Here is a 19,338-nt window from a genome sequence, read left to right on the forward strand (position 1 = left end):
CATACCGTGTTTGTTCTTTTGTGATTGGGTTACCTCACTCAGGATGATATTCTCCAGATCCATCCATGAAGCTTTCAATGTTAGCTGTACTTCAGCATGTGACAAAACAAAAGAGGACTTACATCTCAGTTTCATGTCTGGTGATGTCATAAAGTAACTTACCAAAAGAGAGTTTGGGGAAAAGTATGTTTGCTTATTTGTTTTTTTGTTCTTCACAATTCCATGTTACATTCCATTACTACAAGGAAATGAAGGAAGGGGCTTGAGGCAGTTCATCTTCTCACATCCACAATCTAGAGCAGAAGAGAGGGTAGGAAAACCCATCCCAACTTTGAGCAGGGCAATCTTGAGGGCTGGGGTCCCAGACTGAATGAAAAGTGGCTGAACACCAGCCTCCACCCCTCTCTGCTCCCTGATTTCAGGAGCAGTGTGATTAGCTACTTCTTCTTCCTGCATCATAATGGAACATCCTCTCAAATGGTGAGCCTAAATAAACTCCCTCTTCTCTAGAATTGATTCTTGTCATGTATTTGATCATATATCACTTGAGAAAAGGGACTGATAGGTCAAGTGTCCCTTTGATGTAACCGAGAGAATCACTTCTAGGTTCATTCAAGAATGTGAAATTAAGCCACTTAAAGCAATGGAAAAATTCATGTTCATCCAGTGTCCTCAACAACGTTCTGCTTCTCTTAAAAGTAAAAATAAACATAGGACTCGTGGGACTGCTCAATGTAAGATGGCCTGCTTTGAGCTGAAATAGAGTAAGCCAATTCGTTCCACTTTCTCCAAATAGTTTTGCTATAAATTCTGGTATTCTATTTATAAGGCACATATTACTTATTTTTCATTCAGCTACCCCTTAGCTCGGCCTTTCTTTTGCATGATAGAAGGGGCTGAACTGAGTTCTATGGACCTAGATTTGGTGGCTCATGTTTTGCTTATGTAACTTGAAAGTCGACATATTGATATCATTTCCTAAAATGCATTTGGAAACCCTTATGGGTTTCAGTTTTGCTCTGTTTGTGCACTTCTGACTAGAAGGCAGATTTCTTGCAGTTTTAGAAAATCATTATAGAGATTATGTGGGGGAATCCCTCTGCAGTTAAAACCTTTTCATGATGATTAAGAAGCCAGAACCTATTAGAGATACTAGGACATACTTTAAATGATCTGTTCTGTCTATGGAGACTAAATAGTTTAATAGGACTATTAGTTCAAAGAAGCTGCTTATAGATTTGAGGAGAGTAGCCTATGGATGATAGTGGTTTTCTGCTGTATTCTCATGGGTACGCAATGGGAAATAATTTATGTTCTGGGGGCTCATGTACCTGATTTACCAGAATGAAATAGAATAATATAGTCACATATTGAACTTGTAAAATGCCATATTTTTCATTTTTAACATGACAATCATATTGTAAGTGAGGTAAATTCCTATGAACTTAAGATTTACAGAGCCATGCCAAATTTATAGAATAGATAGGAGGGAAATGAAAAGGAACTTTTATCTTGCACTGTGCAGTGATGTAAAAAAAGATGTCCAAATGTATATGTATGCATGCATGTGTATCTGTATATATAAATATGTATATACATTTTTGTTGTGTATGTATATATGCTATATACTATAGGTAGTCATGCATATATGCATATATGCATATCACACCCAATTTGTAAATATTATAGTGATTCAATCCAAAATTAATCATTGGCACACATATATACCTGTTGAGAAAGACATGACCAATAAAACAATGCAAAATCAGTGTTTCAGAGAAGTTTTTTTCCTTCACAAACTCTCCTTTTGAATTATATCAAGTACTTTCTTCAGGATGTTCTTCCCTGTATCATCTGGACACAAGCAGATCCATACACAGCACACTCCAGCATTTTCCTGGCAATTCTGCCCCTTTGCCCACCAGATCCCATGTTATGAGAAACCTGATCTCTCCTCCCAGACTACATCTCTCCTGTGTTATCTATTTTCATGACAAGTTGGGCTTCCTGTTCTAAGTAAGAGCACCGTTTACTTAATGACTTCCTGTGAGCCTGAAGTCTTGCTTGTCCTGCTGCCTTCTAGAACAGTGTAAAGGCTGGGTGTGTGTCAGACACTTAGAATATAGTAGGTAGGGAAATAGAATAGATGAAGTAGACAAGTCCTTACATTCACCAAGGCTACTCACCATGAAGTAAAACCTATAGTATAGAGTACTCTTTACCATAGAGAAGGCTACAGTGTGCTTGTGGCTAAATGATGACAATGTTAGATAAACTGTATCATCATCACACTGAATGGAGAAGATCAGGGAGCAGCTCAGTGGTGGTTGGGAATGACAGGGCTCTCCTTCTGCAACAAATTGAGCTCCCCTCACACACCACCAACATCTGACCACTGTTCACAAGAACATGATAACTCTGACCTTCCTTTGAATGTTTGCATTCATAGCTTTGACCAGACATCTGCTCTGAATATTCTTAAATAGTTTTAAATTTGTATGTTATTTTGATGTTATAGGACTATGGAAAAAATCTAGAACTCAAAAGAATAATTTTGAAAATAAAAAGTAACATTTTGTCAGAGAATTTTGGTAAATATGCAAACAATATACTAAAAAAATTCTTACACCCTCAAAATGAAAGAGAGAAAGAGAGAGAGAGAGAGAGAGAGAGAGAGAGAGAGAGAGAGAGAGAGAGAGAGAGAGAAAGAAAAGACAAAGAAAAACAAAGGACAAAGAGACTGAAATTCACTCATCCCAGAGAAGGTTTCTGGCCCATTCTCCTTCAATCTGCCCATAATTTTCAGGAAACAGTTTATTAGATGTCAAGACTGAAGCCCTAAAATGCTCTAGAATTTCTGTGCAATAGGAGAAGATGGGATAGAAAAATTAGTCCTTTGGCTCATTGGCCATTTGGCACTTATCCCTGTGAAGATCCTCAAGTCTTAACCCTATTAAAAAATGAGGAACAGAGCTAAACAAAGAATTCTCAACTGACGAATACCAAATGGCTGAGAAGCACCTAAAGAAATGTTCAATATCCGTAGTCATCAGGGAAATACAAATCAAAACAACCCTGAGATTCCACCTCACACCAACAGAATGGCTAAGATCAAAAACTCAGGTGACAGCAGATGCTGGCAAGGTTGTGGAGAAAGAGGAACACTCCTTCATTGCTGGTGGGATTGCAAACTGGTACAACCACTCTGGAAATCAGTTTGGCGGTGTCTTAGTCAGGGTTTATTCCTGCACAAACATCGTGACCAACAAGTAAGGTGGGGAGGAAGGGTTTATTCAGCTTACTTCCACGTTGCTGATGATCTCCAGAGGAAGCCAGGACTGGAACTCAAGCAGGTCAGGAAGCAGGAGCTGACACAGAGGCCATGGAGAGATATTCTTTACTGGCTTGCTTCCCCTGGCTTGCTCAGCCTGCTCTCTTATAGAACTCAAGATTTCCAGCCCAGGGATGGCACCATCCACAAGGGGCCCTACCCACTTGATCACTAATTGAGAAAATTTCCCACAGCTGGATCTCATGAAGCCACTTCCCCAACTGAAGCTCCCTTCTATGTGATAACTCTAGCCCTGGGTCAAGTTGACATACAAAACCAGCCAGTACAGGCAGTTCCTCTGGAAATTGGATATAGTACTACCTGAGGACTGAGCTATACCACTCCTGGGCATATACCAAGAAGATGCTCCAATATGTAATAAGGACACATGCTCCACTAGCAGCCTTATGTATGATATCCAGAAACTCGAAACAACCCAGTTGTCCCTCAACAGAGGAATGGATACAGAAAATGTGGTACATTTGTATAATGAAGCACTACTCAGCTATTAAAAATGATGAATTTATGAAATTCTTAGGGAAATGGATGGATGGAGAATATCATCCTGAGGTAACCCAGTCACAAAAAAAACACACCAGGTATGCACTCACTAATAAGTAGATATTAGTCCAGAAGCTCAGAATATCCAAAATACAATCTACATACTACAAGAAACTCAAGAAAAAGGAAGACCAAAGTGTGGATACTTCAATTCTTCTTAGAAGGGGGAATAAAATACCCATGGAAGGAGTTGCAGAGACAAACTATGGAGCAATGGAGCAGAGAATGAAGGAAGGACAATCCAGAGACTGCTCCACCTGGGAATCCTTCCCATATTCAATATTCAAACCCAGACACTATTGCGGATGCCAGCAAGTGCTGGTTGATAGGCACCTGATATAGCTGTCTCCTGAGAGTTTCTACCAGTGCCTGACTAATACAGAAGTAGAGGCTCACAGCCATCCATTGGACTGAGCACAGGGTCCCCAATGAAGGAGCTAGAGAACGGACCTAAGGAGCTGAAGGGTTTGCAGCCCCTTAGGATGAACAACAATATGAATTAACCAGTACCCTCAGAGCTCCCAGGGACTAAACTACCAACCAAAGAGTAAACATGGTGGGACTCATGGCTCCAGGTGCTTATATAGCAGAGGATGGTCTAGTCGGTCCTCAATGGAAAGAGAGACACTTGATCCTGTAAAGGCTCTATGCCCCAGTGTAGGGACAGGAAGGAGGAGAGGGTGGGTTGGCAAGCAGGAAGAGGAGGGAGGGAACAGTTATTTTTTTTTTCCAGTGAGGGAACTGGGAAAGGAGATATCATTTGAAATGTAAATAAAGAAAATAAGTAATTAAAAAAAGAATAGGGATATAGCTTAATGATATTTTGCTTGCTTAGCATTTATGAAGTTTTTGGTTCAAAGCTAAATTAATGAAACAATGTTATTTTCAGGAAATGAATAGAACTGGAGATTATCATGTTAGCAAAATAAACCAGACTGAAAAAAAAAAAAGAGAGAGAGAGATACAGAAGCTAAGGTAGAGAATGGCTGTGATCAATGGCATGATTCAGCTCATTCATGGAGACTGAGCCCAGAATCCCATCCCCTGAATCTCCATCACCATAAGAATAGACATTGTCACAGCATAAGCTCCAACCAAATCAGTGACATGGTTAGAAAAAACATACCTGTGGCACCTGTGCCACATAAGGTCCTTGACACTAGACTCACTCTCTCTGAAATCCAGGTTTCCAGAAAAATATCAGACCTTTCCTCCTCATGATATTAATGTGGCAAACTTAGTTGTAGGCTATACTGGTATACCAGTTTCAGAACAGCTGTTAACAAATATATGTTTCTGCAATCAACTTATATAACTAATACTCCAAGACTAATTTTTAAAAATCCAGAATGTCCCTGAATTTCAAATTCACTGATGCCTGTTCCTTGGACAGTGCTAATAAAAATGCACATTCCTTGGGACATGTTTTATCTTTGTTCCTTAGACAGTGCTAATAAAAATGCTTATTCCTTGGCACATGTTTCATCTTTGCTCTTTGGATGAATGAAGTGTCCTCCTTCATCACTTCAAGAAATTTTTATCACAAATATTTTTTAGTCAAAGATTAAAATCTTTACCCATCAGCTAGTAGGAATTCTCTCTTGTGTCAGTGGAAGTTTTATGGTAGCCAGGATGTCATATCTAGCATCCTTTATGTCCTAAGGTGGGAAGGTCTTTGCCATCTGGCATTGCAGTCTGAGTATCTGCAGCTCCCCTTTGTGCCATAACACTATACCTGGCCATTGCAGGCACGGTTAAGCCTTCTTTATTTACAAGTGGGCCTTGGTATGCTAGCCATATGTCTTCAGCTATTGACCACTGTTCCTAGCTAGTCCAGTAAGCAGTAGAGTTCCCGTGTCACCCATGATTCATACAGGCTTCAAGCAGAGGCCAGAGAACAACAGTAAGTGCTCTCCTAAGGATAATTGCTTTTTTCCTACATCTGTGAAGGTCTTCAAGCATGACATGGTAAACACACACACACACACACACACACACACACACACACACACCACACTAGAGTCCAGTGATTCTGACTAACCACACTTAGTGGTCTCAGGCATTCGACTCACCAGGGCCTTAGGTGGCTCACCTCATATTGTTTTATTGCAAATATAACATACATTGTTATTGATGGTGCTCCACTGGTGCCTTTCAGACCTCCATTTTCCAACCCTTATCTTAACAAGCAACGAATTAGTACCTTTTCCATCTGTATGTGTACATCTTTTCTGTCTCAATATCTTCATTTATAAATATAATACACATTGTATATGTAGAGATTGTGCATACATAGTGATATAGATATACATTCTATATATGCACTTTGTATATGCACACACATGGATATATATATGTGGATAATATATAAGTAGTTGATATATTTCTGTTATCTATTTAATGGTATCTACCTATCATCCATCAGTCTATCTATCATCTTTCCATTTATCATCTATGTGTATGCCAATCTTCCATCTATCATCTATTAACCTATTTTTTTCTAACATCTACCTCCTACCTCCTATCTTTTATCTATGTACAAACCTATCAGTCAGTGTTTTCCTATTATCTATCACTATAGATAATATCTATGAATCTACAATCTATCTCTACATCTATCATCTTCCTATCAACTATCACTCTATATTTCTATCATCTATCTGGGTGTCTACAATCTACATGTCTATCATCTGTATACCTACAGAATCTATCTGTAAATCTATCATCTGCATATCATCTATCATCCATTTCTCTACCATTCTCTCCATATCATTCAGTTTGTCTGTATATCACATCTGAATACGACAGTTTCCAAGGCTGTCCTTATTTTTCTCTTTACACTACTTGGGGAATTCTCTCCACACTCTGTAATTTCACAAATGTCAATATGGTTCTAAGTATTGTGTGATGTGCTGGGTGCATAGGGGCAAATAAACATTTGAACTTGGCTTCAGGTGGCTCACATCCCATGAGCAACTTTAGGGACAGCCAGAGGTGCACAGGCACCAGACTTCTGGGGAAAAAAATATTCTTCAAGGCTTGTCTGTTGTCAGTTCATTTAAGAAATGCAATTCCAATTGGAATTTCCTCAAAGTTCCCACTTGTGAATTAAGTATGAACCTAAAACAGTCAGAGGGAATGCACACAGAAGTCCAAGAATCTCAGAACACATGCAGGCAGTGGGAAGTGGGCAGCTCCAGAGATTCACATGTAGTGAAACCAAGGGTTAGACACAGTTTACAAAAATCCAAGGAGCTCAGAACACTTGCAGGCAGCAGGCAGCTCCAGGGATTCACATGCAGGGAGGCCAAGGGTTAGATGCGGTTTACTTTTCACAGAAATGTCAAGGGATGTCACTGTCCCCTTCCTGTCATTCTGGGGGATAGTTGTAATTTTCTTATTAGTGAATGAGCAGAGTCAGCACAGCTCAGCAGCTATGGGTAAAACTCTTAGAAGCAAAGCTTATCCTAAGCTTAGTCCACAACATTGTAATCCCCCTGACTGCTAATCTAACAAAAACTCCAGTGGGATTCAAAAAATGTCCATCCTAGCAAACAGCCTCTCTGAAGATAATCCCACCGTGTGTTCACTGCTTGTCAATAATCTGCGCGGAACTACTGGAATCAATGAGAGTAGGAAGGACCAGCAGCTTCGCATGGAGCATACATACAGAGACTGGTTAAGAAGGCTAGCCTACAGCACAGATAACCATAAAGATAACCTAGTGTGCACCTAATTTGAGCAAGATGAGTAGCCTGAACCCTTCTCAGCAGAAGGTTTAGGCCATACTGTCCTTGACCAGGCCAGGGAAGACTGTACCTACTCTGACAAGAAGTCTAGTGTATCTTTTGCCTTAGCAGAAGGGCTATCACAAGAAGGGCTAAATTGTCTATACTTGACGAGGAAGGCTATTCCGTGCCTCACTTGACAAGGAGGACAAATCTATGACTCATCTGACTAGAAGGGGACAGTCCGTGTCTCACCCAATCATCAGGAAGTTAGTTATCTATATTCAGGCAGGTACATTTTGTTACAAAACCAGTCTAGAAGTTCCTTGTTTGATAGAATTAATTAAAGATGCGTCTTTTCATTATTAATAATGACAGCTATATTGATTAAAATCAATGACCACCTGTATTTTTCTCTCTCCATTTTCCATGAATTTTTAATATTCAGAAAGACACCAGCTGGATGTAATGCCCCTTGACAGCAAATATTCTACTCATCTTGATCATCATTAAGTAACTTCCATAGAAGTCAGTAACAAGATAAACTTCCAACAGAGTTTTTTTTAGTTACAACAAGCTCGCAAGAAAAGTTTAGAAATTTATTAAAAGGTAGTGTACCAAATTGGAAAAATATCCACTAAATGTTATATTTTTTTTCCTTAAACGAAAGCAGAGGATCCCTTCATCCCCTGAGATTTGGCTGCATATTATAGACTATATGTCTGCTAGTTCTTCCTCACTCCCTTCCTTAGCTACCTCTACTTGCCCACTTCTACTCCTTAGTGACTCTCCACTGACTCACCAAACTTCTCTCTACCAAGGAGTCCACAGCTTTGCTTGATTGGGATTGAGGTAGACTAGCAATGTTCTCTTTCCCTTTATCTATTCTGTTCTTCCTGGGGTCCCAGGAAGCTAGCAGCTGCTGCATACATTAGGTAATCTTTCCATCCTCTCTCTATTCCTTTGGGATGCTCTGGCTTCTGTGGCTGAACCTGGGGTACCCCTACTTCTGCTTCTGCCAACCCTTTGTAAAGCTAGACTCCAATCCCCAATAAAAAGAACTCCAGAGATCTGGGAGTATTCAAAAACTAAACCAGAGTGATCCAACAACCCAGAGGGATCCAAAGACTGAAAACCAAATACAATTCCTCTGGTCCACAACCTGTCAGATTTGGGAAATAGGAACCAAAGAACCAAATATCCACTCAACAATTGTGAGACCATATATTTACACCTAGAAATACTTCAAATGTCCTAACTATAGCTGCCCAAATTTCAGTGCAATAATACAATTAGGAACAACTAATGTAATTCAAAAGCCGGAAATTTTATTGTAATGTGATTGAAGAAAACCAATTTAGTTGACAAAAGATAAGAACTTTAAAATAGCAATTATGAAAAGACCAAACCCACAAGTATAAGTATAGGGGAAAAAGTGTAAACACAGGAGAAAGGCACAGAAAATATTCCTAACAAAATCAAAGAAGAAAATTTTATAAATCTAAAGAAAGTGATGCCTCTAGAGGTATATGATGCCTAACAGACATCAAATAGACAGGGCAAGAAAAGAAGCTCCCGTGACAGGTAATAATTGAAATAGAATGTGAAAAGAGTATTAAAAGCTACAAGGAAAAAGACCAGGTCATATGTAAAAGCAGGTGAATTAGAATAACACCTAACTTCTCAATGGAGGTTCTGAAAGCCAAACGTGCCTAGTCAGGTGTCCTCAAACTTTAAGAGACAACAAATGCTAGCCCAGACTACTATACCCAGCAAAATTATAAATCATAATCAAGGGAGAAAGAAAAATATTTATGATAAAAATAAATTTTAATAATTTCTTTACATCAGACAAGGTCTGTACAGAAGATGCTAGAAAGTGAGCTTCAGTCTGAAGAGAAGACTATCTGTATTAAAGAGGAGACAAAGAGTAAATAGTGACATAACAACTCAAAAGGGGGTTTGCAAACCACCATAACAAAATAACATAAGTTAATAAACATTGTTTATTAATGTCTATCAATGTTTGTGGTCTTTATTCCCTCAATAAAATGACACAGATTAACATTTGATTAGAAAATAGGATCCTTCTTTTGCTGCACTCAAGAAACCACCACCAAGGTTAGCCATCCCCTCAGGGTAAATGGATGGAAGAGGATATTACAAGCGTATGAAATCAAGAAGCTAGCAGGTATAACCATTTTAATATTGGAAAAAATAGACTTCCAACCAAATATAATCAAAAAATATAGGAAAAGATACTACATATTCATTAGAGGAAAAATCTGCCAAGAGGATATTGCAATTTTAAGCATGTATACACCAAACACAAGGTCACCCAAGATCATAAAACAAGCACAGCTACAGTAATTATCAGATATTTACCCTTATACAATGATAGTGGGTAACAGTAATACTCTACCCCACCAATAGACAGATCATTCAGACAATCTAAATAGAAAAACACTGGAGTTAAATAATGTCATAAGTCAAATAGAGCTAAAATATATCTACAGAACCTCCCACCTATATGTTAAAAATTGTATTTTTCTTCTCAGCATCCCATGGACCTCCTCCAAAATTTGCCATACACTAGGATACAAAACAAGTCTCAACAGATATATGAACATTGAAATATCATCTTATACTGTACCTATCTCCATGAATTAATGCGGGATATAATCAAAAACAGAAACCATAGCGAATACAAAAACTCATGGAAGCTAAAATCTTACATCTCACTACTGAATTAAATTTGATCAAGACAGATATCAAGGAGGATGATGACGACGACGACGATGATGATGATGATTTAAAATAGAAAGAAAATGAAAGCATACCATATCCAAATCTATGGTATGCCAAGAAGGCAGTTGCAAGAGGGCAAGTTCATAGCACAAAATGTCCACACTAAAGTCCTTATTTTATTTAGACATAAAAGCATAGTGCTACCTTAGTGATGTACTTGAAAGCTCTAGAGTAAAAAACAAGAAGTAATATTGTCTAAGAAGAGTAGACTAGAAGAAATAAACTCAGGGCAGAAATCAAGCTACTTCAAATACAAGAATAAGAAATTACATAGAATCAATGAAATGAAGAGTTAGCTATTTAAAAAATTAACAATACTGAGAAATTTTTAGTCAAATTAACCTAAAGAGGGAAAAATGATCCAAATTAATAAAATCAGAGACAAAAAGGGAAAAATTACGACACACACTGAGAAAATTTAGAGAATCATAAAGACAATCTTTTGAAAAATCTGTACTCCACAAAACTATCAAATGCAAAAGACAAGGATTAGCTTCTCGATAAATATGGCTACCAAGGTCAAAACAAGATAAAATAAATAATTCGAAAAGACTCACAACCCCAGTGAATTGGAAGCAGTAATTATAAATCTTCCAACTTAACAAAGTGTCCAGAACCAGATGGACTCAGTGAAGAATTCTACCAGATTCTGAAAGAAATAATACTAATACTCATTGCATCATTTTTAAAAATTGAAACAGGAGGGAAATTTCTAAATTGTTTGTATGAAATGACCATTAATCTGATACCCAAAACACACAAACTGCTTAAAAATAGAAAATTATATACCAGTATCTCTTATAAACACAAGTACAAAATTTCTAAACTGAAATACTTGCAACCAGAATTCAATAAAAGATCAAAAAGCTGTCAAATCAAGTTGGGTTCATCCCAGAGCTGCAGGGATGCTTAAACATATAAAAGAAAATAAACATAATTCACCACATAACCAGAGAAAACCCACATGCTATCTCATTAGAAACAGAAAAGCCTTTTGACAAAATCTAACATCTCTTCATGATAAGTGTCCTGGAGAGAGTAGGCATGCAGGGAACATACCTACACATATAATAAAGACAATTTGTGACAATCCCACAGCCAACACCAACTAAAATGAAGAGAAAATCAAAGCTATTTCCACCAAAATCAGGAACAAGACAAGGATGTCCAGTTTCCACACATATTAATAGAGCAATTCATGTTTGAGCTAGAGCTATAAAGCAACTGAAGGAGATTAAAGGGGACACACATAGGAAAGGAAGAGGACTAAGGAAGAGAACTCCACCAGAAAACTTCTACAAATAATAAACACTTCCAGAAAGTAAACAGGATACAAAATTATCAAACAAAATTCAGTAGCCTTCCTATATACAAATGAAGCAAAGAAACAGTACCTGTCGACATAGACTTAAAAGTATCTTGGGAAATATATCCAAGCAAATGAATGACTTATTCAATAAAAACTTTAAATTGAAGACTATATCAGAAGACTCTGAATGGTCTTTTGCACTTGCGGATCTGTAGAGCTAATATTGGGCAAAGGGCCATCGAAACAGAAGTAGTGTACAAACTCAATGGAATCCCTTCAAAATCCCAGCACAGTTCTTTACAGAAATACAAAAGGCGATCTTAAACTTCATAAAACCTAGAATATCCAAAACAGTCCTGAATAATAAAAGAACTACTGGAGGTGTCATCATTGCAAATTTCAACGTAATTTAAAAAAAGAACAAAAACAAACAATCTTGGAATTGACATTCAAACAGACAACTTAGTAATGAAATAGAATTGACATCCTGAACAGATTTCCATTAATCTACACACACCAAATGCCAAAAATATATACTGTAAAAAAAAGAGAGTATGTTTAACAAATGGCGCTGGTCAAACTGCAAAGCTGTGTGTAGAAGAAAGAAAATAGATCCATATCTATCAATTTGCACAAAACTCATCTCCTAAAGGTCCCAAGACTTCAACATAATACCAGGGACTGAATCTGTAAAAGTGGAAAATGGGAAATAGACTGCAATATCCTGGCACAAGAAAAGACTTTCTCAACAGGACACTGATGGCACAGTACTAAAACCTACCAACAGTTAATAAACATATCTTCATGACACAAAAAAATGCTGCTGTACCGCAAAGGACAGCAACATTAAACCAATGCCATGGCCTACAGCATAGGCAAAGATTTAAACCAATTATACATCTATTGTAGGGTTACGACCAAGAACTGAGCATCAGGAAAGCAAACAACCCAAATTAAAAATGGAGTACAGAACTAAGCAGAGCGTTCTCAAAAGGTGAAGCACAAATGGCTGATTAACAAATAAAACCCGTTCAACTCCCGTAGTCAGAGTGACCTCTGTGCCTGTGTTTTCTTTTCCATTGTGGTTATTTATAAAATATGTTCAGTGTTAGAAATGCTCTCCACAGGCTTTGGTGTAGTTATATAGAAAAATTGAGCATTGATTTCTGTATCATATAAATCTACTTCTTCTCACTGAGAGAACGTTCTAACTCTTTCCTCATAAATCCCTCTAAACCTTGAAGCACAGAAAGTAACACAATTGAGTGAATATTCCCATTGAAGCAACAGGCATGCTCACACAGCCATTTGATCTCATTGCTAATAGTTTGATAAACTGTACATTAAGCCATCTCGAGTGCATATTCTTTGAATCAGCATATTTGTTTCCAGGGATCAATTCCAGGAAATAAATTTTAGGAGCCAGAAGGACATACCCCTTCAGGGCTTTTCAGAAAGTCCTTACTGATGAATTGCTCTTTCAATAAAATTAGTGCGGGAAAGTGCTCTGGACTCTCTCGTGAACTCACTTGTGGTTTTTATGAGCTCCTTTCCTTCAGACATGGCTCCGTAGTTTCCTCAGCTTGAAACTCTCAGTATACAGGCTGCATCTCTGACTCCTTTCTAATATGAGAGGGCCTCTGTGCCCATCTCTCCCACAGAATTGAAAACTCCTCAAGAGCTTGGTGAATGTCTGCTCTCATGTGCATTTGTCAAGCCTTCCCTTAAGGTTTACCTACAACCTCTTGGTTGCTAGAAATGGTAGGAAGTACAAAAAAATGTCCCAAAGAGGAATGTGGAAGAAAACTTTTTTTTTAACTCCTTCTTGTTATAAGTATGTCTGTTATTGTACCCAGGACACTATCCTGCCAGACTCTTTCCGTAAAACCCTATTACCAGTTGTATTATTTTATGTTCCCTAAAGCATTTCATATTTAATAAATCATGTGAGAGAAAAAAATAAATTTTGGAAGAATATTTACATAATATTTTTCAAGATTCAAACCAGTTCTTTTTAGATGGCCCTACAAGTGCCACATGAAACTAGACAGTGAAGAGCATCAGGTAGATTTTCAGAACCCTTTCCAATGTGATTTGGGTTGGTAGCTTTGTCACCAAGGCAACTAGAAATTTTTTCAAACACTGCCCTTGGCCTCTAGCCTCTCATGGGTTCTTCTTGACCACATTCACTTTTAAATTCAGGCTATGCTGCTTTCCAAATATGCAAAGACAGTTTAGAAGGGACATTCTTGTTCAAATGATGAAATTTAATGTTCTTTTCTTTTTTCTTTTTTAGAATTTCTTACATGGGTATTGTATTTACATCATTTTCATTTTCTCTCCTCCTTCTCATTCCCTGTGTCTCCACTACTCATTGCCTAATTCCTGACCTCTTCTTTTATAATTATTGTACACACACACACACACACACACACACACACACATTACCAAGTTCATTTACTTGCTCACATGTGTATTTGTTTAGGGCTGACACTCGGAATTGGAAAATTTAGTAGAGGGCTTGTCTCTGGAGGTCTAGCGTGTACACTGCCTTAGCTCTAGAACTAGATCATGTTGCTCCCAGTCAGAGGACTAACCTAAGCCATTTTCCCTCTCTCTACAGCCATTGCTTGCCTGTAGTTTTTTGTCTAAGGGTAGGACATTGCTATGTTTAGAATAGCGGTAGCAGGGAATCCTGGTCCTCTATATTATTTTTCCATGTTGCTAGAAGCAGAGGAGCCAGCCAAATCACTAGTTCTCCCCACTCAGGTGATTGGAGTTCTCACTTTTCTGCCCTCTATGTGAGTGTGGGGCAGCATCAGGGCAGAAATGCAGTCCCCAGTGCCCCGTGGAAGTGCAGGGCAGGAAAATCCTGTCAAATTGGAGCAAAGGGCTAAGATGGAGTCATCCCTGAAGTCTCCTGAGGAACACAGCAAGGGCAGGAGGCCCCGTAATAAAAGAAATAGTACAAGGATGCAGGGACACAGAGAAAGTGTGCTTAGACTCCAGATCATTCTGCTTCCTTTATGCAGGGAATAGCTCTGAGTGCTCCAACAAGTAGAGCTGGAGTCAGCTGCTATGAGTTCCTACCAACTCATCTATTCCCTGCCTTTGAATTCTCCACATCCCCAATCAGACCCAGATTTGAAAATGAAACTATGGAACAGGCAACTCAGCCAGGAAGATAGTCCTCTCAATATTCCAAAGTTACTGCTTGCCCTCATTCCTAACAGAGCTAAGGAAAAGGAGTACTCATTAGATGGTCCCCAAGTCTTCCCATCTGTCAGTACTGTGGGCAGTTCGTACCAGGGTAATTGCATGAGTCTTTTAAGTTTCTATTTTATTTTTATTTATGGATATGCATGAACATGTGCACATATGTGCAGGTACTTCCAGAAGCCACAAGAAGGTGTTAGCCTGGAGCTGGAGGTACAGATGTCTGGGAGTCACTTAAGTGTTCTGGGAACCAAACTTGGGTTCTTGTAAGAGCAGCAAGTTCTTTTAACTGCTGAGTCACCTCTCCAGTCTCTAAGTATATAGAGAAAAGTGAGAATTTGATCTTTCTCTTGTTTCCATTTGCAGAAGAATATACAGATTGTGAAGTCATTCAGTCAGTAGTGAGCGAACTCAGAACACACAATCCCTTCACAGGCTCTGAAACCTGTGTCCTACAGTGACTCCAGCTCTTTCCTTTCCACCAGGTTCCACTTTCCCACATTCATACAAAGCAAAGTACCATGGGGGAAACTGAACATTAAGAACCACTGGCCTGAAGCACTGCCCTAAGGAGTTTGAAAGTCAGCTGGGGACAGCAGGTAAATATGTAACACCGATCATGGAAGTCAGTAAAGGCATCACTAAAGCTTTCAGTCTACCCTGTGGACATAACCAAACTAGAAGCTCTCTCTTACTCTGGTGCTTTCTCAAAATAGCACTTTTCTCTGCTCTGTGTTTTCCTATGTGTTAAATAATCTACCTTATGATATATTTGCAGCTAGGAAATGTATACTATCTCCTAGAAGGTCAGGACTGGAAACTAAGTAATCCATGGAGTTACTACTGATGGCCAGCTTTCTTTTACAAGGTGCCATCATCAGCCAGCTGTAGACCTCCAGTAGCTCCTTCACCACTTTCTGCCGAGTCATGGCTGGAGTGTACACCCTCTCTGCACTTATTGACAAAGTTCTTTCCATTCCTTGACACACTGCAGGGCTCGGTTTCATTTCTCATCTTCTGCCCTCTTTTCTTTGTTCTGGACTGAAATTGCTACCTTCAGTTCAGAGTTGCCCATAGCTGGTATCCAAAGCACACCTTCTTGTGCTTTCAGTGGGTATCAGCATGTCTCGTGCCATATCAGTGGGTATCAGGATGTCTCGTGCAGTATCAGTGGGTATCAGGATGTGTCGTGCCATATCAGTGGGTATCAGGATGTCTCGTGTCATACCCTGGATACATTTCTCCTAACTGCCTGGCTAGTTTACCATGTCTCCTTGAGTACACAGTTGACAAAGCATGGATTTGTAGGAAAGTTCAGGCAGAAGTCTCTGGTCAAAAACATGTACTTAAAAACACAAGCCCTTGGAAGACAATGAGGCTTGACTTGTACCTTCTCACTGAAAGCATTTCTCCTAGACACAGTCGCATTCAGGAATGTCAGGACACCTGCGTGAGCTGCATTTTCCTAACTAATTATTGATCCTGTTCTCTCTTAAATGTAGTTTTACATTAAATGCCTTCTTAACCAACTTTGTAAATCCAGCTTTCAGAGAAGTAAAAAGCTTTGTTCTTGTTTGTTTGTTTATTTGAGTGTTTGAGGAGGCATGTATGTGAGCCAGATGCACTTAGAGGTCCTCACATGGGGAGAATCAAGAGAGGTACCTCACCATGGGCTTTTAAGTTAGAGTTGTTTGTTTTTTTTTTCCTATTGATGTTTATGTGTTCTTATTGCTCAAACACAGCAGCATAGATGCTGACTCTAATAACCTTAGGTGGAAGATGTCCCTGGACATCCTAAGGAGTGTAGAATCAGGCAGAGAGACTAAGCAACTTCCTTTTCATCTCTGATAATCTATGTGTTAAGATAATGTTGTCTATTCTATTATTCATTAACTTCATTTAACACTTGATACAAAATCACCTGATTAAGTGAGCCATCTGAATGATGTTAAAAAAAATCTAACATCAATTAGGCAAATTAATAACATGGAATTTTGATAAAATATCAATGGAGAGTGATGGGTTAATATGTTGGCTTCACTTATGACAGCTAAAGTGTGGTTAATCAGGTACCATATGATTATTTCATATGTGCAGAAAATTGGACTGTTTGTGTTGCTTGATGTATAGCCTGAACTACATTTTATTTTATTTTTTTTTTTTTGAATTGCTCCATGCGAAATAGCAATGTGCAGAAATGGTGAGTAGAGAAACACTGAAATATGTTACATAGAGAGAAGAAAATGTAACTGCTTAAAATAGTCCCCAATATTTTGAAAACGCATATTTTCTAAACTTTTGCCATGCTTGAAAACAAAGAAACCTTAGTCTATAAGCACATGACTGTGAACTTGTAAGGTTCATTCCCAAAGCAGCCTGTTGTGAGGAACATATTTTTTTCATATCAATCTGACTCCATCTGCATAACCATTTGATAGTAAATATGAGGGCTGCAAGGGTGTAAACTTTTCCATTTGAATAAAAATGATGTGCACTAATGGAGCACTCCAAGTTCAGCGTCAGTAGTGCCTCGTGTAAGCGCACCAGTAGTGCGGCGTGTAAGCGCACCAGGACTCATCAAATTGGAATGCTCTGCTCTTTTCCCACTCAGAAAACACTCCAGATCAGGCAAAGCTCTTAGTTTGCATTCTGCAAATGACTGTGCTGAGATAACAGTTATCCATTAGAATAAATGTTGGAAAAACTGCAAACAATCAAGAGGCTGCCTGGCCCTTCATTATCTCCTCTTAAGGACATTACAAACACTGCTGAGTCACGAGGAAAGTACGATTTCACAACTTTAATGATTCTAAATTACATCCTGAAGCCAGTATCAGGAGCCATTCCATTAAGTCAATTTTTGTGGCAATATTGGGTGGAATGGCAATGAACATCCACATACCACTATTATCAATCACACATGCTCTAATGCATTTCTCATCAACTTCCCAAATCCTCAAGCCTGGGCTAGGTTCTCATCAGGCCCCTCACCTGCTCCCAATCACTTGAGTTGTCAATAGAACAGGCACAATCCAGGGAAGACAAGACAGGTGATCTTCCCATGAAGGCAGTTTAATCTTAAAGTAGCATTCTATTTTTTTTTTTGAGACAGGGTTTCTCTGTATAGCTCTGGCTGTCCTGGAACTCACTCTGTAGACCAGGCTGGCCTCAAACTCAGAAATCTGCCTACCTCTTCCTCCCAAGTGCTGGGGTTAAAGGTGTAAGCCACCAGCTCTCAGCAAAGTAGCATTCTTAAAGAACAAAGACCAATCCATTAGAAACATAAAAGCGCCAGGGTGGTAGCACATGCCTTTAATCCCAGTGCTTGGGAGGAAGAGGCAGGTGGATTTCTGAGTTCTAGGCCAGCCTGGTCCACAGAGTGAGTACCAGGACAGCCAGAACAACACAGACAACCTGTCTTGAAAAGCCAAAAGAAAAAAAAAGAGAGAGAGAAAAAAGAAAAATAAAAGCAACTCTATCTGCTGGTTCTGGTGTTTTACTGCAGAACAATACCTTCAGCAGCTTTCTCTGCTTGTTAGGTTTGTTGAAGGCAACAGAGCATGCCAGGATGTTTAGGTAACCAGATGAAGTAAGGTGACATTTCCTGGAGTACAATGACATTTTCCCTGAGGTAAAGTATTTTATAGGGGAAGTTTAGACCAAAGCAGAGCAGAACAAAGAGGCAAAGAGTTAAAGTTATTCCAAGCATGGCACTGCTAATCATCCTAAGAAGTTAATGGCAGAGACGCGGCCATTTGGGACTTCACAGTGTGTTGGAGAAACAAGGCAGCAGTAGGTTGTTCCTTAACTTGTGGTACAAGGGTAGCAACAGGGCAACTTTTCTTAAAACATTTTGACAAGTCCTCATTCCTGGAAGACACATGTATGATGGTAGTAGCAAACTCAGAATCTGTGTGCTCACTTCCTCAGCCCAGAGGTTATATCGAACACTCTGTCTCACTCTTGAAGTTCATCCTATAGAGTTAAAACAGTCTCACAGCATGGACCAAGCAGAAGGTCAGCAAGAACCCACAGAGAGTCTAAGATAGTGAAAGATAGCAGGATGGTAGAGTCCTGTGGACCCAAGGGGGTATGGCTCAGAGGGACATATGTACGTGTGTTTTGTGTGTGTGATGCATGTATGTGTGTTTTGTGTGTGTGTGTGCGTGTGTGTTTGTGTTGTGGGACATGTGTGGAAAGTAAGGTTTATGTCAGAGCATGATCCATTATCATTTTCCCACAATATTACATTGAAGCCAGGTCTCTCACTGACGTGGGTCCTTAACCTTTCCACTAATCTGGTTGGTTGGCTAGTGAACAGTGTGGGTCACTCATGCCAAGTCTGGAGGTTGTCACTGACATAGTCGGGGATTCACCAGACTGGA

General features: G+C 39.1%; 1 protein-coding gene across 6 annotated transcripts in view; it reads right to left on the reverse strand.

Annotated features, from left to right (window-relative positions):
* Csmd1 (CUB and Sushi multiple domains 1) overlaps positions 1-19,338 on the reverse strand; it is a 1,620,113-nt gene that overhangs the window by 603,520 nt on the left and 997,255 nt on the right. The window contains exon 1 of one of the 6 annotated variants that reach the window (XM_031339201.1): positions 34-91. The exons of 4 other annotated variants lie outside the window; for them this stretch is intronic. The gene's annotated coding sequence lies outside the window, so the exon portion shown is untranslated. Of the gene's footprint in view, positions 1-5; positions 92-19,338 lie in introns of those variants that run through there. One more of the 6 variants, XM_031339202.1, reaches the window with a different exon arrangement.

Source organism: Mastomys coucha, unplaced genomic scaffold (genome assembly GCF_008632895.1).
Source record: "Mastomys coucha isolate ucsf_1 unplaced genomic scaffold, UCSF_Mcou_1 pScaffold22, whole genome shotgun sequence".
Classification (NCBI taxonomy): Eukaryota; Metazoa; Chordata; class Mammalia; order Rodentia; family Muridae; genus Mastomys; species Mastomys coucha.